Raw genomic sequence first — 23102 nt, 5'->3', positions numbered from 1 at the left:
ACACCAAAGTGGATTGCTGCTGAATCTTGATGTGTCCCTGGCATTTCCGCCCCTTCATTTCTTTGGGCAGATCATATGAAGATCTGCCCAAAGGAGGACCCTTCTTTTTACTTTTCTCCATTGTGAAAACTGACCATTTATTCCTACTTTCTGTTTCCTGTCCTTCAACCAGTTACCAATCCACACATGTACCTGTCCCCTTATCCCATGACTGCTAAGTTTACTCATGAGCCTTCAGTGGGGAACTTTGCCAAACATTTTTTGGGAAGTCCAAGTATACTATGTCATACTATGACTAACTACGTCACCTTTATCCACATGCCTGCTGACACTCTCAAAGAACTCCACAAGGTGAGTGAGGCAAGACTTGCCCTTGCAGAAGCCATGCTGGTTCTCCTTCATCAAGGCTTGTTCTTCTATATATTTAACAATTGTATCCTTAAGTATGCTTTCTATCAGCCACCTAATGGCGCAGCGGGGAAATGCTTGACTAACAAGCAGAAGGTTGCCAGTTCGAATCCCTGCTGGTACTATATCGGGCAGCAGCGATATAGGGAGATGCTGAAAGGCATAATCTCATACGGCATGGGAGGAGGCAATGGTAAACCCCTCCTGTATTCTACCAAGAGAAAACCACAGGGCTCTGTGGGCGCCAGGAGTTGAAATAGACTTGGCATACTTTACCTTTATGCTTTCTATCAGTTTACCCAGCACAGAAGCTAACCGGCCTGTAGTTTCCCAGAGTCCCCCTGGATCCCTTCTTGAAAATTGGACTTACATTAGCAACTTCCCAGTCTTCTGGTACAGAGCCTGCCTATAGGGACAAGTTACATATTTTAGCTAGGAGATCAGCAATTTCACATTTGAGTTCCTTCAGAACTCTTGGATGGACGCCATCTGGCCCTGGAGATTTGTTAATTTTTAATTTTTCAAGACAGTTTAGAACATTCTCTCTTGTTACCTCAAACTGGCCCAGTTCTTCAGGCTCCAAGCCAGAGAAGCTCACTTCTGGAATGGGTATATGGTCGGTATCCTCCGCTGTGAAGACAGATGCAAAGAACTCATTCAGCTTCTCTGCAGTCTCCTTATCCTCCTTAATAACCCCTTTCATGCCCTCATCACCTAAAGGTCAAAATTGCCTCCCTGGCAGGTTTTCTGCTTCTGATATATTTAAAGAAGTTTTTGTTATTCCCCTTGACATTCCTAGCTATATGCTCCTCAAACTCTCTTTTTCCACCCCTTATTAACTCCTTGCATTTCTTTTGCCAGAATTTATGTTTCTTCCTGTTCTCTTCATTTGGGCAGGACTTCCATTTTCTGATGGAAGTGTTCTTCCCTTTAATAGCTTCCCTGACTCTTCTTGTTAGCCACGCTGGTGTCCTCCTGAACGTGGTGCCACCTTTCCTCCTTCTTGGTATACATTCCAACTGAGCTTATATTATTGTTTTAAATAAGTTTGTTTGTTTGTTTCTTTGATTGATTGATTTATATGGTTCCATGGATTCTGGTGTGATTTGACCCTCCTGACTTCCCACTTCATCTTTCTTTTTACCAATCCCCTCATTTTTGAGAAGTTTTCCCTTCTCAAGTCAAAGGCATTCATGTTGGACTTTCTTGGCAATGCTCCACTCACATATAAGCTGAATTGGGTCACACTATGGTCACTATTCCCCAATGGTTCTATGACTCCGACATCTCACACCAGGTCCTGTACACTACTCAGGATTAAGTCCAAGGTTGCCTTCTCTCTGGTTGGTTCTGTCACCAACTGTTCTAAGGAACAGTCCATTAACATGTATAGAAATTTGGCCTCTCTGTCAATATCGACATGTGAATTTGCCCAGTCTATGCAGCCTATGTGATGCGATGTCACCTTAAGTGGCGCAGCGGGGAAATGCTTGACTAACAAGCAGAAGGTTGCCGGTTCATATCCTCGCTGGTACTATATCGGGCAGCAGCGATATAGGAAGATGCAGAAAGGCATCATCTCATACTGTGCAGAAGGAGGCAATGGTAAACCCCTCCTGTATTCTACCAAAGACAACCACAGGGCTCTGTGGGCGCCAGGAGTCGAAATCGACTTGATGGCACACTTTACCTTTATGTGATGGTAATTGATGTCACCCATTATTAGAGCCCTGTCTCTCTGATTTCCTTCTCCAACTCCAGGTCACGCTCAGCATTTTGATGGGGAGGGCAACAGCACGACCCTAGTAACACATTTCCTTTCAGTCCTTGTATTGTCAACCATAATGCTTCTGTGGAGGACTCTGGTCCTTCTAGGTTTCCTAGTTTGTTGGAAACTATCCCTTCTTTGATATACAATGCTACTCCACCTTCATTCCACCCCTCCCTGTCCTTTCTGTAGTGTTTGTGTCCAGGAATAACCGTGTCCCACTGGTTCTCACCATTCCACCAGGTTTCCGTTATGCCCACTATATCTATGTTTTCATTAGCAACCAAGCACCCCAACTCGCCTATCTTGGTTTGGAAGCTTCTAGGATCGGTATCAAGAGAGGAGAGCTGGTCTTGTGGTCGCAAGCATGACTTGTCCCCTTAGCTAAGCAGGGTCTGCCCTGGTTCCATATGAATGGGAGACTTGATGTGTGAGCACTGTCAGATATTCCCCTTAGGGGATGGAGCCACTCTGGGAAGATCAAAAGGTTTCAAGTTCCCTCCCTGGCAGCATCTCCAAGATAGGGCTGAGAGAGATTCCTGCCTGCAACCTTGGAGAAGCCACTGCCAGTCTGTGAAGACAATACTGAGCTAGATGGACCAATGGTCTGACTCAGTATATGGCAGTTTCCTATGTTCCTATGTATATAAACACCAGTATGCGGAGTCTCTTACCTGCCGTTGCTGTGTCACTTACTGTCAGCTGACCTTTTTGACCAGCTGTCATGTGTTTCTGTCTGCTCTACTCCTGGTTCTACTCTCTCCCCTTCTAGTTTATCTGAAAAGTGTCCGTACACAGGTACAGGCTTTTGTGTGACTGACTGCATCTGGGTTCATGTTAACAGTGAACCTGGGTACAGGCCCTGCTGGGAACAGGTCCCTCAAGCTACAGAGAAGAAATGTGCTGTTATAAATGTGTTCAACACAATATGTGAATAACTGTTCCTGCAGGCAGATCTGTACTTACATACCCCTGCACAGACTGTACAAGTGTTCAACATAGTGTGTGAACAGGGTGTAATTCAGATCTGTACTTGCATACTCCTGTACAGAATGTGTGAACAGGGTGTGAACAGGGCTTGGGTAAATCAGACATCCAGAAACGATTCCAATGAGGATAATTGTAAAAGTGTCCCTAAAAGCTGGTTGGAATCCAGGGCAGCTATCACAGAATCGGTGGGATGTGGTTTTGCACATCTCGACTCAGAAGCCAAGGAAACCTAGCTCTCTGAGTCTTCAGCTGCTTCCAAGGAGGGAGACACGAGCAAATGAAGCTTGTGTCTTCCCACGACAGTACAGAATGGCCTGGAAGGGGTCCAGCACTTGGCCAGTGGCTGGTTCTCCGACTGGGGGTGGTGTGCATGGAAGTGCCATCAGCTCAGTGAAATATCTGTACATCATGCCATCCGGTGGAGCCAAGGGCTGGATGCTGACACATCCTCGACGAAAGGCAGAATGACGCAGGCCTTGTTCTTTCTGTGATAATACTAGTGTGTTCTTCATGTGACCCACGCGGTATTAATCAAAGAGAATGCCGTGGGTCTGTGCAAGGTCTGGCAGTGCCACAGGTGGGAAGGCTTGCTTTGAAGCTGCATGAAAGGAAGCTGAGTGCTGTCACGGTGTCAGGGACTTGCGGGATATAGGAACATAGGGAGCTGCCGTCTACTGAGTCAGACTCTTGCTCCATCTAGCTCAGTACTGGGTACTCTGACTGGCAGCAGCTTCTCCAAGCTTGCAGGAAGATTCTTTCCCAGCCCTACCTGGAGATGCTGCTATCGAAACTGGGATCCTTTGCATGCTGTACCACTGAGCTAGGCCCTCAACCTCAAAGGTGGAATACATGGGTCCCCCATCCAGTCACTGACCACACCTAAATTTGCTTCTTCAAGGTGGCTGTATTGTTTGCCCTTAGGACCATGCTCTGGGACACATATGGGCATAGGGGAGGGGGCGTAGGGGGGAGAAGGCACGTGTATGCCCCTCTCCCTGGCACCCCTCAGAGTGAGGGAGACGGGCCTTCTCTGTAGCAGCTCCTGGGCTATGGAATGCACTCCCTGCAGAAATCCGTAATTTGAATTCCTTATTGGCTTTCCGGAGAGCCCTCAAAATCCATCTGTTTGGCCTGGCCTTCCAGGGTTTTTAAATTGTTGTAAATGGTTTTAATGTTGTAACCTGGTTTTTCAGGGTTTTTAAGCTGTTTTGACGGTTTAATTGTTGTTTTGTGGTGTTTTATAATCTCTGTTTTAACTGTTAACTAGTTGAGCTAGGTGAAGGCGCACCCAGGAGAATTAATATAATAGATTGCTTTTAATGGTTTTGTTTTAATTGGAAACTGCCCTGAGCCATTTTAGAAGGCCGGTATAAAAATTGAATGAATGAATGAATGAATGAATGAATGATGAAGAAAATATGGAGGGGTGGATCTGGGGGCCCCTCAGGAGTTCGGGGCCCGGGTTCCATGAACCCATCCCCTCCATTATAGCTACACCCCTGCATACGAGGCTTGAGTGACATCCACAGGATCAAGGCTAGTGAGGTAGGAACAGGTTTAGGGCAGATGCGTGGCACCATCGGGTCATAGATCCTCAGAACGTTTGAGTCGGAAGGGGCCTTAGAGGTTTCCTAGCCCAGCCTTCAGCTCAGTGCAGGTATCTTCTACAGCATCCCTGACAGATGCCATCTGACCTCTGTTTGAAAACCTCCAGCAAAGGAGAGCCTGCTGTTGCATGAGGCAGGCTGTTCCACAGTCCAATTACTCTTATTGTTAGGGAATTCTCCCCAATGTTTAACCTGAATCTGCTTCCTTGTATTTCAATCTAGTGGTTATAGTCCTGCCTTCAGGAGCAACCAAAAACAAGACCACTTCTTATTCTGTAACAGCTCTCCAGATATTTGAAGATGGCTCTTATATTTCCCATTAGTATTCTCTTCTTCAGGCTAAACACACTGAGCTTCTTTAACCATCCTTTTAGGATTTGGCTTAGGAATATATGGACATAGGAAGCTGCCTTGTACTGAGTCAGACCATTGGTCCTTCTAGCTCAGTATTGTCTGCACAGACTGGCAGCAGATTCTCCAAGGTTGCAGGCAGGAATCTCTCTCAGTCCTATCTGGAGATGCTGCCAGGGAGGGAACTTGGAATCTTCTGCATACAAGCATGAAGGTGCTCTTCCCAGAGCGGCCCCATCCCCTCAGGGGAAGATCTTCCAGTGTTCATATGTATTCTCCCATTCAAATACAAACCAGGGCAGACCCTGCATAGCAAAGGGGACAATTCATGCTTGCTACTAGTAAATACATTTGTAGTCCCCTATATTGGGCAGCAGCGATATAGGGAGGTGCTGAAAGACATTATCTCATACTGCGCGGGCAGAGGCACTGGTAAACCACTCCTGTATTCTCAAGAGAATCACATGGAATGTGATCATTAGGAGTCGACACCAACTCGACGGCACAATCTTTCTTTCCTACTACAAACCAGCTCTCCTCCCATCTTCCAGGCCCCACTCACCATCTTGGTTACCCTCCTCTGAATCCAGTCCAGTTTATCAGTGCCCCAGTACTGGAAGTGAGGTCTCTTTCATCATCTGGACACTTTCCTTCCACAAATGCAACCTAAGATTGTGTTTGCCTTTTTAGCAGCTGCTTCACATTGCTGGCTCCTGGTCCAGGGACAGCGGTGCAGAGGTGCAGAAAGCGAGGAAATGGACATGGCTGGAATAAGGAGGTAGGCTGCAGCTTTATTCATTCATTCATTCATTCATTCATTCATTCGATTTCTATACCTATATTGATCAATCAATATAGATCAATCAAGTTGTACATCATTTAATAACATATTTATTTGTTTGTTTAAATAATATTTAAACACAGGCACACAACTCCTCAATATTCAAGTGTAAGTCCATCAACACGAATTATATAACATGCTACATAGAACCACAATGAATCCAAGGCCTCCAGTTCTGCAAATTAAGCTCCTTTCCCCTTTCGCTCCCCGCTCTGGCACTGCTTCTCCTCCTGGGCCTCCCTCTGTGCCGTAACTCACTCTGTGTTTGCACTGAGTCCCTAGAAACGTGGCGCTGTTTTCTTAAGTCTGGTGGCGTGATGGATGCCTGCCTGTGTCAGGGCACTTTGTCAGGCTGTGTCGAGAGCCGCACAAGGGAGCCCTTAATGCCTCGGTGCGCGACGCGCAGGCACCCTTCCCAGAATCCTCCTGGCTAGAAGAGGGGTAAAGGAACCTGCAAAAGGCTTTGGGCTTCCTGGAAGGAGGGGGCTGCTGCAAGCTGTCTTGTACCCTCCTGGAGCAGCTTGGGGATTTCCAGGGGCAACCTTTTAATGAGGCACATAGAGTCACCGGCTTCAGGTGGCAGATTATTGGAGCATCAGCAGGGCAGCAAGATGCTCCCAGCAATTTCTGCCAGAGCAGCTCTTTGGGACTGATCTGACCCTTGGGAGCTTTGGACATGGGAACACAGGAAGCTGCCTTAGACTGAGTCAGACCCTTGGTCCATCTAGCTCAGTATTGTCTACACTGACTGGCAGTGACTCTCCAAGGTTTCAGGCAGGAATCTCTTTCAGCCCTATCTTGGAGATACTGCGAAGGATTGAGCCAGGGACCTTCTGCATGCAAAGCAGATGCTCTACCTCGGAGCTACCTTGAGAGGAGAGGTGGTCTTGTGGTAGCAAGCATAACTTGTCCCCTTAGCGAAGCAGGGTCCACCCTGGTTGCATATGAATGGGAGACTAGAAATGTGAGCACTGTAAAATATTCCCCTCAGGGGATGGAGCCGCTCTGGGAAGAGCATCTAGGCTTCAAGTTCCCTCCTTGGTAGCATCTCCAAGATAGGGCTGAGAGAGATTCCTGCCGGCCACCCTACCCTGCTAACTTGGCAAAGAGGCACCTTTTAACGTGGTGATTCTCTTTATTTAGCAGGGGGAGAGTAACTGGCCCTATCCACCCCCAGCACTGTACCTCCAGTGACTGTTGCTGGGGTCTATCCTATGTTTCTTTTTAGATTGTGAGCCCTTTGAGGACAGGGATCGATTTTATTTATTTATTATTTCTCTGTGTAAACCGCCCTGAGCCATTTTTGGAAGGGCGGTATAGAAATTGAATTATTATTATTATTATTATTATTATTATTATTATTATTATTAACCTTGGAGAAGCCACTGCCAGTCTATGTAGCCAAGACTGAGGTAGATAGACCAAAGGTCTGACTCAGTATATGGCAGCTTCCTATGTTCCTATGTTGTTCCTATGTACCACCCCATCTCCTAAGGGGAAACTCTTACAGAAGATAGTGTTCATATGTAGTCTCCCATCCAAATGCAAACCAAGGTGAACCCTGCTTAGCAAAGGGGACAATCCATGCTCGTTACCATAAGACCAGCTCTCTACCCCTTCTTTACAAGTGACACCGCTCTCCATTCGTTGTGCAATCCAGGAGTGTGGGGCAAGGCGTCCTTTGATGCCGTATCCTGAGTCAGACCCTTGGTCTAGTTCAGAGTGTGTCGAAAGTCCCTCCCAGATAATCTGAGGGTCAACCTTTGAGGAGGGGTGCACCCAAATCTTCCCTCATCCACTGCTGCAGCCGCTTCCTGCACCACGCAGGGGGTTGGACTAGAGGACCTCAAAAGTCCCTACCCATGTTATGAGTCGATGATTCCTCTCCCCAGTGCATGCAGTGATGCTCTCCTGGATGATTTCCCACTCCCACCCCCAGAAACCTTCTGGCAACGATGTCATCTAGACAAAGTGGCACCTTTTAAAGCAGGTGGAGAACAACAGGCTTGATTCAGCCCAGCCCAGCATCCCTCCTAGCAGCTGTTGCCAAAGAGAGGGGCAATCAGTTTTACTGTTGCAATCAGTTTTACCACCTGCCACTGGGATGGGAACTTGCTAGGGTTGCGCAATGGTAATCTGTGGAACCTTCTGCCACTGGGAAGGAGTTGCAACCCACAGTGTGACTCAGGTAAAGGAGAACAAAGCGCTGCCTTCTATCGGCAGCAGACATTGCTGCCTGTGGACTTAACACTTCTTAATTAAGCAGCTTTGCTAATTAGGCAAGGCAACAGCCAGCTCCTTTAATCCTCTTTATTCCCCCCCCCCCGCCATTCCTTATCCCCGCTGCTGGAGGTGTCTGAGGCCTTCCGTTGGCTTCCCGTCACTATTGCAGTCCAGGGATGACAAGCGCGAACCCCAGCAATGAGATATGTAATTGCAAATTTCATCAGATAGCAATGTTTGCTTAAGCTGGCTGCTGCGGTTATGTGAAAAAACCGATTGCTTCCACAGAGGTCTCTAATGCTGCGAGGGAGGAAGAACGGGCACCAAGAAGGCTGGCTCGAAAAGGTGGCAAGGTGGTGGTGTTTGCTGGACTCCCAAGACCCAGATGCTGCACAGAGCACCTGCAAAGAACAGAAACAGAAGGGAGGAGAGCTGGCCTTGTGGTAGCAAGCACGAATTGTCCCCTTTGCTAAGCAGGGTCTGCCCTGGTTTGCATTTGGATGGGTGACTACATGTGGGCACTGTAATATATTCCCCATAGGGTATGGGGCCGCTCTGGGAAGAGCCCCTGCCTGCTTGCATGCAGAAGGTTCCATGTTCCCTCCCCGGCATCTCTAAGGGCGGGGAAAAGCACCTGCCTGCAACTTTGGAGAAGCCACTCCCAGTCTGTGTAGACAATACTGGGCTAAATGGACCAAGGGTCTGACTCGGTAGAAGGCAGCTTCCTATGTCCTCAGGCAACCAGTATCTTTTGCTGAAGTTCCTTTACTCAAGGGCAGGCCAGGATTCTGAGGCCACCACTGGGAAATCCTTGGGGTTTGGAGGAAAAGGGTTTACATTATATTAGAGAAAAGAGGTGAAAAGCTCGGCTGCCTTGCCATTGGATGTATTTCTGTGATGTCATAGAAGCGGGGCTTTATAAAAGGAGAATTCAGCAGTGCATAATGGTATGTGTGTGTGATTTGTGTGTGTAGCAAACGCCGCTACAGCATACAGTTTGTGCATTTTCCCGGTCTGTGCACACTCCGAAGCGAGTCTCATGATCAGTGAGAATCTATATATAGAATTATCCTGGGTGTGCCAGGGAAATATGCGTCCCGGCAGCCCAGCTGATTGGCTGGGCTGCGGGGGTGCCTGATTGGCTGGCGCACCCAGGAGAACAGTGGCAGCGGCGGCGGCCATGGCCGTGGAGCCAGCGGGCCCGGCCGCGGAGGCGAGGCGGTGGGCCTGGCCGGGCCCGGCTGCGGAGGCGAGGCGGCGGGCCAGGCGGCGGGTCCCACCCCGGCCGCAGATGTGAGGTGGCGGGGGCGGCCCGCCCCGCCCGACAGCACAGTAGTGGTGGGTCGGCGGGGCGGCCCGCCCCGGCCGCAGCAGCGGCACTCGGGTCAGCTAGTAGCTTCATATTGTTGCCTACCCAGAAAATCCTCAGAACTGGGAACTTAACTGCACTGTTGCAGAAGAGTGTTACCGTATTTACCTGAATCCAAGGCAAGGGTTTCCCCAAGTCCTTTGATGATAGAAATCAGGGGGTTGTCTTAAATTCAGAGTCCTCTTCTTTTCAAGTAAATACAAGCAGAACTGTAATTAACCTCTATTTCTAAAAGGAGGTCCTCTGAAATTCAGAGTCATCTTCTCTTTGGATATTACGGTATATTCATTGCCGAGAAAACTCTAGCAGCGGAGCCTCTGGAAAGCATCTTTGGCAGTGGACGAAGAAAGAGTTTGAGAGAAGCCTGGGTTCGAGAGGTGCCTGGATTACTCACTTTCCTTTTCTGCTTCTTATCAGTCACTTTTAATATCATCTAACTTGATACAACTTTGACGTGACTTGAATGACTGAACTGCAAAAATATTCGCTTAGAACACCACATTGAGAGCAGGGGAGGGCTGAGTGTTTTGTGTTTGGCTGTATGCTTTGAAAAGACCCGCACAGAATATTCACAGACATTCCAACTAAAGCCAAATAAAAATGCCCTCCCCACAGGTCTGCCACACCGTTTGCAAGGGGGACAGAACGGGGAGTGGGTTATTCTGGGAGTTTTAGGAGCACGGGAAAGGCAGGCAAACTAACCTGCAGCTGCGTTCCCCTTGATGGCAGCTGGTGAACATGCTTTGGGTTTTCACCACCACCACAATTTTAAATCAATATGAGAGAAACACAAGAAAGGCAACAGCAAAAGCAGGTGAGCCAGAGAAGAACTGGGGGGATGATATTGGGAGAAAGTATAGCCGGGCCCTCCCCTCTTTCCTTTTGCCCCCTCCTCACACGCTTCACCCTTGTGGCATCTCCCCTTGGTCTTTCTTCTTCTACTACGACAACCGCTGCCACTGCCACCGCCGAATATTTATATACCGCTCTTCAACCAAAGTTCTCAAAGCGGTTTACACAGAAAAATAAAGAATACATAAATAAGATGCGCCCCCCGTCCCCAAAGTGCTCACCGTCTAAAATGAAACATAAGGTTGACCCCAGCATCAGCCACTGGAGGGATGCTGTGCTGGGGATGGATAGGGCCAGTTGCTCTCCCCCTGCTCAATAAAGAGAATCACCACTTTAAAAAGATGCCTCTTTGCTCATTTAGCAGGGATTAGCAGCTCCACAGCTTGTGCCTTGCTCTTTTTCTGATGCCCCTCCAGGGGTCCCCGCACCAACACTTAGTTTTATTTATTTATTATTTTTATTTTATTTTTTACATTTTATATCCCACTTTTCCTCCAAGGAGCCCAGAGCGGTGTACTACATATTTAAGTTTCTCCTCACAACAGCCCTATGAAGTAGGTTAGGCTGAGAGAGAGAAGTGACTGGCACAGAGTCACCCAGTAAGTATCATGGCTGAATGGGGATTTGAACTCTCCCCGGAGAGGAGAGCTGGTGTTGTGGTAGCAATCATGACTTGTCCCCATAGCTAAGCAGAGTCTGCCCTGGTTGCATATGAATGGGAGACTTGATGTGTGAGCACTGCAAGATATTCCCCTTCTTAGGGGATTGAGCCACTCTGGGAAGAGCAGAAAGTTCCAAGTTCCCTCCCTGGCAGCATCTCCAAGATAGGGCTGAGAGAGATTCCTGCCTGCAACCTGGGAGAAGCCGCTGCCAGTCTGTGAAGACAATATTGAGATAGACCAATGGTCTGACTCAGTATATGGCAGTTACCTATGTTCCTATGAACTCAGGTGTCTCCAGTCCTAGTCCAGCACTCTTAACTATCACACCACACTGGCACAAAATTAACACACCATGTAAATTTTGCTGATGAAAGGTTCTTCCCCCGGACATGGATTATTAATACTGCATGCAATTCCTCAGGAGCAGTTTTAAAGACAGATCTGGATAATTGGAGTTATATGTGCTGTATCCAAAGCAAAGAAAGAAGGGGGAGAAGGCCAAGACCATCGTGCCTGGGGGCTAACTAGTTTTCTGTGGCAGGATTCCCTCCCAGGGAGAGAGGTCCATTTCTTACCCCAGTCACTCGGATCTACCAAGAGCATTTCTCTTGATCAGAAACTGAAAGCTTCAGTGAGGGATTTCCAGTGGCTGGCATCTGCCATCCAGGGCTGCGTTGGAAAAGCAAAATACATGATGATCTCAAATTTTAAAAACAAAAAAATGCTGGCTGAAAATGAACAGACTTCCCAGAATTCTCCTTAACATTCTTTTGAGTAAATGTTTGAATATTTGGAGCATAAACATTTGAGCATTTTGAGAAGATCGAGCGGATCTTTGCTGTCAATGTTTTCTCTTCTGAAGCTTGATTTCTCCAGAGAGGCTGGCTTCACACATAACGGAGGCAAGCAAGTGGGAGGGAACCGCCAGTTCCTGGCGAGTGCATGCATGCTGCTGGTACTTCTGCCTCTTCAGTTTTGTCCAAACCGGGAAATGTCAGATTGCCGGTGGTCATGTTCCCTCTGCAGCTGATATTCGCCACCCAATTTCAGATATAGGTTACGGCAGAGGCGTATCTAGGGAAAATAGCACCTAGGGCAAGCACTGAAATTGTGCCCCTTGTCCAAATATCTGATACCCATCTTTCAGATAACTTTACCATAATATCAGCTGAAAAATACAAGTCAAGCTCATTAATCTTTTAATATTTCAAGAACTATTTAACAATGGACGTAGCCAGACCAAAAAATGCTGGGAAACTACAAATTTCAGTATGCTGGGGCTCATGAAATACCCAAATACTATGGAGGTGTACTTGGAAAACTAAACAGAAGTGTCTGTCTAATTCTCTACTATGCATCGTAGCATCACTATTACATAAGTTTTAAAAATAAATGGAGAATTTGACTTTTCCCAGATACTCTGAAAATAATTAAAGGATATGCAGAGTAAACACTGTGACTGCTTGGAAGATATTCTAGTATTTCAGAAAGACAGTTAAAATGAGAGAAAGAGAGCAAGAAACTCCCCATGGGACTTAATACTAAGGATTTTGCACTGATTCAAAGACAAACTCGCCATTAATAGCCATATTATTAAGACATCACATTTAACTCACTTATCACAAGAAGCAAAGTAAGAGCAAATGAATACAATCCTAGCTCATAAGCTTCAGCTCAGTATTCACAAGCCCTGGTTCTCTGTACATAGTGCCAAACTGAATATGTGTACAGTGACTTATACTAAATTTAAAAAGGAATTTTTTTTACCTGTAGCCCCTTTGGGGGGCTTCCTAAAGGCTGTGGGGGGTCTGCAAAGGTTCCCCCTCCCCCTGCTGGCCTCCAGGGCCTCGCAGGGACCATTTACAGTGGCCATTTAAAAAAAATATTTTTTTTAATGGCCACTGAATACTAAATGGCTGCTGTGCATGCTCAAATGGGCTCTGCGAGGCCTGGCATGGCCTAGGGCCTCACAGAGGCCATTTGATCATGTGCAGTGGCCATTTTGTTTTTGGTGGCCATTAAAAAAATTTTTTTAATGGTGCCCCCTTCAAGTGGCACCCAGGGCACGTGCCCTGCCTGCCCCACCCTAGATACGCCCCTGGGTTACGGATGTCGGGTGCATGTTGGTGGCAGAGGAAACCCAACACTAGCAACCAGAACATAAGAACAGCCCTGCTGGATCAGGCCCAAGGCCCATCTAGTCCAGCATCTTGTTTCACACAGTGGCCCACCAGATGCTGCCAGAAGCCACAGGCAGGAGTTGAGGGCATGCCCTCTCTCCTGCTGTTACTTCCTGCAACTGGTACTCAGAGGCATCCTGCCTTTGAGGCTGGAGGTGGCCCACAGCCCTCCGACTAGTAGCCATTGATAGACCTCTCCTCCATTAAGTTGTCCAAACTCCTCTTAAAGCCATCCAGGTTGTTGGCTGTCACCACATCTCCTGGCAGAAAATTCCACATGTTGATTATGCGTTGTATGAAAAAGTACTTCTGTTTGTTGGTCCTAGATTTCCCAGCAATCAGTTTCATGGGATGACCCCTGGTTCTAGTGTTATGGGAGAAGGAGAAGAATTTCTCTCTATCCACTTTCTCCACACCATGCATGATTTGATAGACCTCTATCATGTCTCGCTGCAGTTGTCTTGACATTTCTAAGTTCTGAAGACACGGAAGAGGTGGAAGTACTGAGAGAGCTCACACACTGAATTCCCTCCTACCTACTTGGAATAGGGGAACACAGGAAGCTTCCTTAAGAACATAAGGACAGTCCTGCTGGATCAGGCCCAAGAAGGCCCATCTAGTCCAGCATCCTGTCTCACACAGTGACCCACCAGATGCCTCTGGGAAGCCCACAAGCAAGAGGTATGTGCATGCCCTCTCTCTTGTTGTTGCTTGGCTGCAACTGGTATTTAGTGGCATCTGGCCTCTGAGGCTGGAAGTGGCCTATAGTAGGTGACTAGTAGCCCTGGAGGTGACTAGTAGCCATTGATAGACTTGTCCTTCATGGCTCTGTCTAAGCCTCTTATAAGCCATCCAACCTAGTGGCCATCACCACATCTCATGGCAGAGAATTCCATAGGAGTTCCATAGGAATTCCATCTGACTACCAAATTGGACCCTTGGTCCATCCAGCTCAGTATTGCCTACACTGACTGGCAGTGGCTTCTCCAAAGTTGCAGACAGGAATCTCTCCCAGCCCTATCTTGGAGAAGCCAGAGAGGGAACTTTAAACCTTCTGCTCTTCCCAGAGCAGCTCCATCCCTTGAGGGAAATAGCTTACAGTGCTCACATGTGGTCTCCCATTCAAATGCAACCAGGGTGGACCCTGCTTGGCTAGGGGGACAAGTCATACTTGCTACCACAAGACCAGCTCTCCTCTCCAGTCCCTTGGAATGCATGAAGTCACAAGAGATAGTGCTTTTGAGCATGGACAGAGTGCTTGCACCTTGCCACTGCATCAGTGAGTGGAAACTCTTTCACGTCAATATAGATGTGATTCTGGGGTTTCAGATGTGTAAAAATCATATCATGTTAGTTGGAAGGTATCTTGGAGGTCCTCTAGTCCAGCCCCACCTATAGCAGGGCAGCTCAACTTCGGCCCTCCATTTGTTTTTGGATGATAACTCCTAGAATCCTCAGTCACAGCAGTCAATAGCCAAGGATTATGGGAACGGTAGGCCAACATCTGCAGGAAGGTCGAAGTTGAACATCCCTGACCGATAGCATTCCTGACAGAAGCCTGCCAAGCCTTTGTCTGAAAACCTCCAGCAAAGCAGAACCCACGACTGCATGAGGCAGATGATTCCACTGCCTGTTAGGGAGTTCTTTCTAATGTCTAGCCTAAATCTGCTTCCTTGACATTTCAATACACTGATTCTAGTCCAATTCTTAGGAGCAACGGAGAACAAGTCAATTCCTTTTTACGTGCAGCAGCCATTCAGATATTTGAAGATGGCTATTCTATCATCTCAGAGTCTTCTCTTTTCCAGGCTAAACATCCCCAGGTCCTTCAGCTGTTAAGAACACAAGAACAGCCCTGCTGGATCAGGCCCAAGGCCCATCTAGTCCAGCATTCTGTTTTACACAGTGGCCCACCAGATGCCGCTGGATGGAAGCCTACAGGAAGGAGTTGAGGGCATGCCCTCTCTCCTGCTGTTACTTCCTGCAACTGGTACTCAGAGGCATCCTGCCTTTGAGGCTGGAGGTGGCCCACAGCCCTCCGACTAGTAGCCGTTGATAGACCTCTCCTCCGTGAAGTGATCGAAACCCTTCTTAAAGCCATCCAGGTTGTTGGCTGTCACCACATCTTGTGGCAGAGAATTCCACAAGTTGATTATGCTTTGTGTGAAAAAGTACTTCTGTTTGTTGGTCCTAGATTTCCCAGCAGTCAATTTCATGGGATGACCCCTGGTTCTAGTGTTATGGGAGAAGGAGAAGAATTTCTCTCTATCCATTTTCTCCACACTATGCATGATTTTATAGACCTCTATCATGTCTCCCTGCAATCGTCTTTTTTCTAAACTAAATAGCCCCTGGTGTTGTAGCCTAACCTCATAAGAAAGATGTTCTAGGCCCCTGAACATCTTGGTTGCCTTCTTCTGCACCTTTTCCAGTTCTACAATGTCCTTTTTTAAGATGTGGTGACCAGAATTGTAAGCAGTACTCCAGGTGTGGCCGCACCATAGTTTTGTATAAGGGCATTATAATATTAGCAGTTTTATTTTCAATCCCCTTCCTAATGATCCCTAGCATGGAATTGGCACTTTTGAGATGACACTTTCAACGTACTGTCCACCATGACCCCAAGATCCCTCTCCTTGTCAGTCACCGACAGCTCAGATCCCATCAACATATACCTGAGGTTGGGGTTTTTTCATCCCAATGTCCATCACTTTACATTTGCCAACACTGAACCGCATTTGCCATTTTGTCACCCAGTCCTCCAGTTTGGAGAGATCCTTTTGGAGCTTCTCACAATCAGTTTTGGATTTCACTACCGAAAGAGTTTGGTATCATCTGCATATTTGGCCACCTTGCTGCTTACCCCAACTTCTAGATCCTTTATGAATAAATTAAAAAGCACTGGTCCCAGTACAGATCTTTCTGGGACCCCACTTCTTACTTCCCTCCGTTGTGAAAACTCTCCATTTATCCCTACCCTCTGTTTCCTGTTCTTCAACCAGTTAGCACATGTACTTGTACTTCAACACATGTACTTGTCCCCTTATTCCATGACTGCTAAGTTTTCTCAGGAGTCCTTGATGAGGAACTTCATTGAAAGATTTTTGGAAGTCTAGGTATACTTTGTCCTACGTTCCTGGTAGGACTTGGTTTCCAGACCCTCCCCGTCTTTGTCACCTTCCTCTGAACCCCTTCCAGTTTATCTATGTCCTTCTTAAAATGCGATGCCCGGAACTGGGCACAGTGGCTGACATGCTGTGTTATGTGCATGTCGCCATGTTACATTTGCTCCGTTGCGCAAGTGCACTCTTGCACCAGTGTCAGAATCATGTTGCTGGAGTTGCACAACAGTGCAGCCACTGGCAATAATGGTCACACAGTGGTGTGCAACTGCGATGTGCATTTTTTGCACTGAATCAGGAGCACACTTGCACACCTTCGTGAATGTTATATTGTGATATGCAGGAGGTGCTGCACTTTATCTCAGCCACTGTTCAGAGTCACGTCTGGCTAGCGGAGAATAAACTAGAATGAATACTCCTCATGATCTGAATTAAGGAACATAGGAAGCTGCCATATACTGAGTCAGACCATTGGTCCATCTAGCTCAGTATTGTCTTCACAGACTGGCAGCAGCTTCTCCAAGGTTGCAGGCAGGAATCTCTCTCAGCCCGATCTTGGAGATGCTGCCAGGGAGGGAACTTGGAACCTTCTGCTCTTCCCAAAGCAGCTCCATCCCCTGAGGGGAATATCTTGCAGTGCTCACACATCAAGTCTCCCATTCATATGCAATCAGGGCGGACCCTGCTTAGCTAAGGGGACAGGTCATGCTTGCTACCACAAGACCAGCTCTCCGCTGGACATTATTATTTATTATTATTATTTATTTATTCGATTTATATACCGCCCTTCCAAAATGGCTCAGGGCAGTTTACAGCAGGTTTACACTATGCATCTGTTAAGGCAGCCTAGGATTGCATTTGCTTTTTTAGCAGCTGTGTCACGCTGCTGGCTGATGTTCAGCTCGTTGTCCACTAAGACCTATTTAAAAATTCGGCCCAGCATCTATCATTTTAGAAATGTACCACGGGTAGGCGAGACTAGATCAGGGTCTGCTGATCACTTGAGGCTTCCAGCTGTTGCCGGATTACACCTCCATCATCCCCAGATGGACAGTTGAAGGCGATGAGAGTTGTAGTCCAGCAACAGCTGGAAGGCCTCGGGTTGTCCGGTCCAGGACGAAATGCTCTCTCTGCTGCCTTCCCTCCCTGTCATGTTCTATATTTCCCGGTGCCTGTCTGCTGTCGACGCCACGCTCTGCTCGAGAGCAATTTCATCCCCCACCCCACCTCGCAACACTCATCTTTTCCAGTGTTGAGTTTGCTTAGTGTCACTTTTGTCGGAGGGGATTTCACATGCCTAATTAAAGCTGCCGAAAGCGGGCCATGTCGATTCCCCCGAGAGGCTCCTTGCCTTCCGACTTCCCCTGTCAAGATCAAGGGAGTAAAACAATGTTACAGTTACAGTTAACAACAACAGCAACGCAAGCAGGGAGCGAGGGAGGAGACCCAGGCTGGCAGCTGCTTCTCCTCCGGAGGGGAAACCTGCCTGCTCTGTGCCTGCCCCAGCACACCTTCGGGTTGGCGAGCAGTGGGATACCCCATTGCCACCTTCCTCGGGCCCTTTGTCCTCATCCTTCCATTCTGCAGCCCCCCATTTCTGTATTTCTGCTGAGAACTTGATAGAATCACAGGCATTTCGAGTGGGAAGGGTCCTTTGAGGTCCTCTAGTCTGACCCGACCCCCCCCCCCGCTCAGTGCAGGAATCTGATCTTTGGTGGCCGACGTTGGAGTCCCAGTTGTATGCTGTGGGTCCCAGGTTCAATCCCCGGCAGCATCTCCAGGTTGCACTGGGAAAGATGCCTGCCAGTCCCGGTTGACAGTACTGAGCTAGCTGGATCAAGGGTCTGACTTATCAGAAGGCAAATCCCTACGTTGATCGATTGTTGGAGGGCGGGGCGGGAGGGGGGCGAGCAGCACCTTTAAAAGTGAGGACAGCAGGTCCTTACTGGCTCATCCACCGCTCCACGCATCTTCCGGCTGTGGTGGCAATTCCCCCAGCAGCCTTCACATTGTGGCGGTGGCGCTGTGGCACGCACATGGCCTTCGCGCATGCGCAGAGGCCATATGTGTGCCGTTGCTGCAACACCGTGCAAGCACCTGGGGGGCAGCACCACTGGTGCATGCAGGCTGCTGGCAGGAGAGGAAGCTGCATGGAGCAGAAGATGAGCAGGTAAGGACCTGATGTCCTAAGTTTTAAAGATGCTGCTCGCCACCCGCTTCTGCCCCACCCTCTAACAGTCAAATCAGGTTTGGCAGCCCCACCCACCAGGTCAGCTTCAAATCTGTGCACGAATCTCAATACGTGCACATCCCTACTCTGGATCCCCTGCCATCAGCCACCGACCTGGCCAAGGGTGGACCCTACAAGGGTAGGAAGGCATCCAGAAGGAGGCTAAATCCAGAGGACAGACCTAGAACCAAGATGATCAGGGGCCCGGAGCACCTTCCTGATGAGGCAAGGCTACAACACCTGGGGCTTTTTAGTTTAGGAAAAAGACGACTGCGGGGAGACACGAGAGAGGTCTATAAAATCATGCATGGTGTGGAGAAAGTGGAAAGAGAGAAATTCTTCTCCCTCTCCCATAACACTAGAACCAGGGGTCATCCCATGAAACTGATTGTCGGGAAATCTAGGACCAACAAACGGAGGTACTTTTTCACACAACACATAACCCACTTGTGGATTTCTCTGCCACAAGATGTGGTGACAGCCAACAACCTGGATGGCTTGAAGAGGGGTTTGGATAACTTCATGGAGGAGCGGTCTATCATCGGCTACTAGTCTGCGGGCTATAGGCCACCTCCAATCTCAAAGGCAGGATGCCTCTGAGTACCAGTTGCAGGGGAGTAACAGCAGGAGAGAGGGCATGTCCCCAGCTCCTGCCTGTAGGCTCCCAGTGACATCTGGTGGGCCACTGTGTGAAACAGGATGCTGGACTAGATGGGCTTCCTTGGGCTTGATCCAGCAGGGCTGTTCTTATGTTCTTAGAACCAGTGGCTTGAAATGACAAAGAAGCAGCTTTAGGCTAGACATTAGGATGGATTTCCTAACTGGAATTGCTGTTGGACAGCAGTACAGCCTGCCTCGTGCAGCGGTGTTCTCTCCTTCACTGGAGGTTTTCAAACAGAGGCTGGACAGCATCAATTAGGGGCAGATTTCTGCACTGATCAGGGATGGTCTAGAAGACCTCCAAGGTCCCTCTCAGCTCTTAAATCCTATTATTATATGTATTGCAAGGAAACAGTGGACATTTGGAAGCGTTCCCTGACTGTAAGGGTTGTTGCACAGTGGAACAGTCTGCCTCCTGTCGTGGTGGGCTCCCTTTCCCTGGGGGTTTCCGAACAGAGGCTGGATGGCATGCATTAGGGGTGCTGTAGCTCAGGGTTTCTTAACCTCGGGCCCCCAAATGTTGATGGACTACAACTCCCATCATCCCCAGCCATGTCCATTGTGGCTGGGGATGATGGGAGTTGGAGTCCATCAACATCTGGGGGCCCACGGTTAAGAAACCCTGCTGTAGCAGATTCCTTTGCTGAGCAGGGGGTGGACTAGAAGACCACCAAGATCCCTTCCAGCTCTAAGATCCTATGGCTCTATGATCCATTCCTGCCCTTCTCCTTCAGGCTGTCTGCAACCTTTCAGTGGCTGGGAGCTGATCCTGCAAGCAGAGGCATTCTCACCCCTGGACCTCTGGGCCAAGGCCTAGCGTCTCCACACCCCCGGGGTCCCCCAAATCCTTTTTAGTCTTCCCTGGGTGGTTTGGTTTGTGCCCTCAAGAACCTATGTGTTAAAAAATGATGCTTTACTTGCAGCGGGTGTGTGTGTGTGTGTGTGTGTGTGTGTGTGTGTGTGTGTCTCCAAAGGTCTTTAGGTCCAGGCTCCAAAATTACCTAGGTGCACCTTCGCCTGCAAGCTCTCAGGTTCTGAGTGCCTGATACGGAGCGCCATGCCTGTTGGCTGGATTCCTGGTGTTTAGTCCGTGTTTTGTCATCCACTCTCTGTTCCCTCTCTCTTGCCAGTGCTTACGAGAGAAGAAGGGTTCTCCTCGGGTCCCTTCTGGCAAGGGCTTGAGGAGAAGCTGCTGGCGACAGGGTCTGCGAGCCTTATTAAGAAGCACTCCAGCTGTGTCCAGGTAGACTGTGAGAGAGACGGAGAGAGAAGCTCTCCTGGGAATCTAGGCTGCCGAGCGCTCCAGGGTGAGACACAAATAGCAGAGCAGAGCAAACCCAGAGCAATTGAACTCCAGCCATCCAGTGGCCAGCAAAATTCCACCGGTGTCTTTTCTTCATGATAGTGCTGTGGGGAGAATTTACTGCACCCTCTGTGTGCCAGGCAGTGTGTAGAAATCCAAAATAGGTTCGCCGCCAGTGCAGAAATCCCCACACCCTGCCCTTAATGCTTGGACTGTGACTTCAGTGCAGTGGTCAACAATCTTTTGGCAGATGTTTTCATGATAATTATGAATATTCATATCATGGGTTCTCAAACCCAGGCCCCCAGATGTTAGATCTGGTTGGATGCTTCTTTTCCCCAGCTGTCAGTCCTGACAAGTTCAGTTTTTAGCATTCTACTGTATCTGATAGTTCACATGAAATGGCAGTTTGATGATTAGCTGGTAGCTGACATGCAGCAGTATGTAGCACTGGCAGTATTTGATATTCTCAAACTGGCAGTGTTTGATGCTGTCAAATTGGCAGTATTTGATGCTGTAAAACTCGCGTCTGCAGATGTTGGATCTGGTTGGATGTTCCTTCTCCCCAGCTGTCAGTCGTGAAAAGTTCAGTTTTTAGCATTTGTGGGACTATAACTCCCATCATCCTTAGCCACAATGGCCTTTGGCCTTTGTGGCTTAGGATGATGGGAACTGTAGTCCCACAAGATCTGGGGACCCAGGTTTGAGAACCCTGGATTTATATACTGTTTTTCAGCAAGCTTTTAAAAAGTCTTAATTGTCATGTGTTCAGATCACAGTCTTGAATTTATTCCGATGGATTGGACTAGAAACTGATGAAACAGCTACCTGTTGGGTTGAGGTCTGGCTGCCCCTTGCCTTTGGCAGGACAAAGTATGCTGTTTAGTGATAAAGTTTGGAAATTAGTGGAAGGGGCTCATCTGGTCCCCATCTGAGCCAGCATTAGTTGCTGTGGGACATGTAGTTTCTGGTCTCTGTTCAAATGGTCTCTCTGTGTGTGTGTGTGTGTCTAATGTATATGCTGACTATTTAGGTGCCCTGGAGAAATACATTTCCCTGGACACCTGCTTTTCCCAGGGTCCCCAGCAAGGGACATTGCCATTTCAGTGTGAAGGAGGGAGAGAGGAATATGGGCTTTATTACTGCCACCACCACAGATGTTTTGGTGGAGGGAAAGGGCAGCAATGACGTACAGCTGAAGCATTTGGACCACATCATGCTCATTATGAATAGGGTCCACTTTCTGGAACAGACAACCTTTTCCAAAATGAATTATTTTCAGATATCTTGGGGAAAAACTTGTATTAGCTGAGCCCATTCCAGAGCTGGAATTTGCCCATGATTAATTATATTCCTTATTGTCAAGTCTCTTGATTCAGGGACAATCCTTGAGATGTAAAACTCACATGCTTAGGATCTAAAGTGCTTTCCAGCATGTGTGATTTACACATCACACATGCTGGAAAGGGGAACATGTTGGGAGGGGGAAGATGATGTGGGAAGGGTCTCTGTTTGGGGTTGCCGGTTCGAATCCCTGCTGGTATGTTTCCCAGACTATAAGAAACACCTATTTCGGGCAGCAGTGATATAGGAAGATGCTGAAAGGCATCATCTCATACTGTGCAGGAGATGGCAATGGTAAAGCCCTCCTGTATGCTACTAAAGAAAACCACAGGGCTCTGTGGATGCCAGGAGTCGAAATCGACTTGACAGCACACTTTACCTTTAAACCGCTTTGGGAACTCTTTTTTGAAAAGTGGGACATAAATATTCATTGTATTTATATATTCATACATTAGACAAGTTTAACGTCTTGCATTAGGCAACAAAAACTCAATGCACCTGGTTTGGCAGCAGGGCATGTGGAAGGGACCCAGGGGTCTTAGTGGACGAGAAGTTGAACATGAGCCAGCAGTGTGATGCAACTGCTAAAACAGCCAATGCACTCCTCAACTGCATTAAAAGAAGCAAAGGCCGCATTCGCACATAACACGAAACCAGAGCTGCAGGGGGCAGAGGTTGCCAAGCCGTTAAGTCTGAATGTGTGCAACTCTAGCCCTGTTCCTAAACTGACCCGAGGTTGTGCTCTACAGACTCCAATTTGATCCTTCAGTTTGTAGTGAGTTCACTGCTCATAACAGGTCTCAGAGGATGGCGTCTGAATGCAGCACTGGAGGCTGCATTCGCTCAAATCGGAGTTGAGAGAGGAAGCGCCTCCCTCTCTGTGGCCATGATTGGCTGTACAGACTGTCCTTCAAGCAAGAACGAAGCCCACACAGCCAGTTCGCCCTCCTCTCTGCAGTCTCCCTGACTGCAGAGAGCCTCCTGTCCGTTTTGTCCGAATGCGAACAGGAGAGCGGGCAGGGGAGCAGAACTGTGGGTGCATTGGACCCGCGGTTCCACGTTACATGTGAACGCGGCCATGGTGTCCATATTATAAGAAGTAATGGTTTCTCTTTGTTCTATGCTGGTCAGACCTCACTTGGAATTCTGTGTCCAGTTCTGGGCCCCGCATTTTAAGAAGGATAAACTGGAA

The 23102-nt window shown here is 48.2% G+C and overlaps 1 long non-coding RNA gene across 1 annotated transcript in view; it reads left to right on the top strand.

Moving 5' to 3' along the window:
* Positions 1 to 23102, top strand: part of LOC128346948 (uncharacterized) — a 92371-nt gene that overhangs the window by 3912 nt on the left and 65357 nt on the right. Inside the window, exon 2 of the long non-coding RNA XR_008317308.1 lies at positions 5815 to 5902. This is a non-coding gene — a long non-coding RNA (uncharacterized LOC128346948). The remainder of the gene's footprint in view (positions 1 to 5814; positions 5903 to 23102) is intronic.

The sequence above is a fragment of the Hemicordylus capensis genome, chromosome 2, assembly GCF_027244095.1.
Source record: "Hemicordylus capensis ecotype Gifberg chromosome 2, rHemCap1.1.pri, whole genome shotgun sequence".
Lineage (NCBI taxonomy): Eukaryota > Metazoa > Chordata > Lepidosauria > Squamata > Cordylidae > Hemicordylus > Hemicordylus capensis.
Note: the sequence above shows the minus strand (reverse complement) of the source record. Positions and strands in the feature narration are given on the sequence as shown.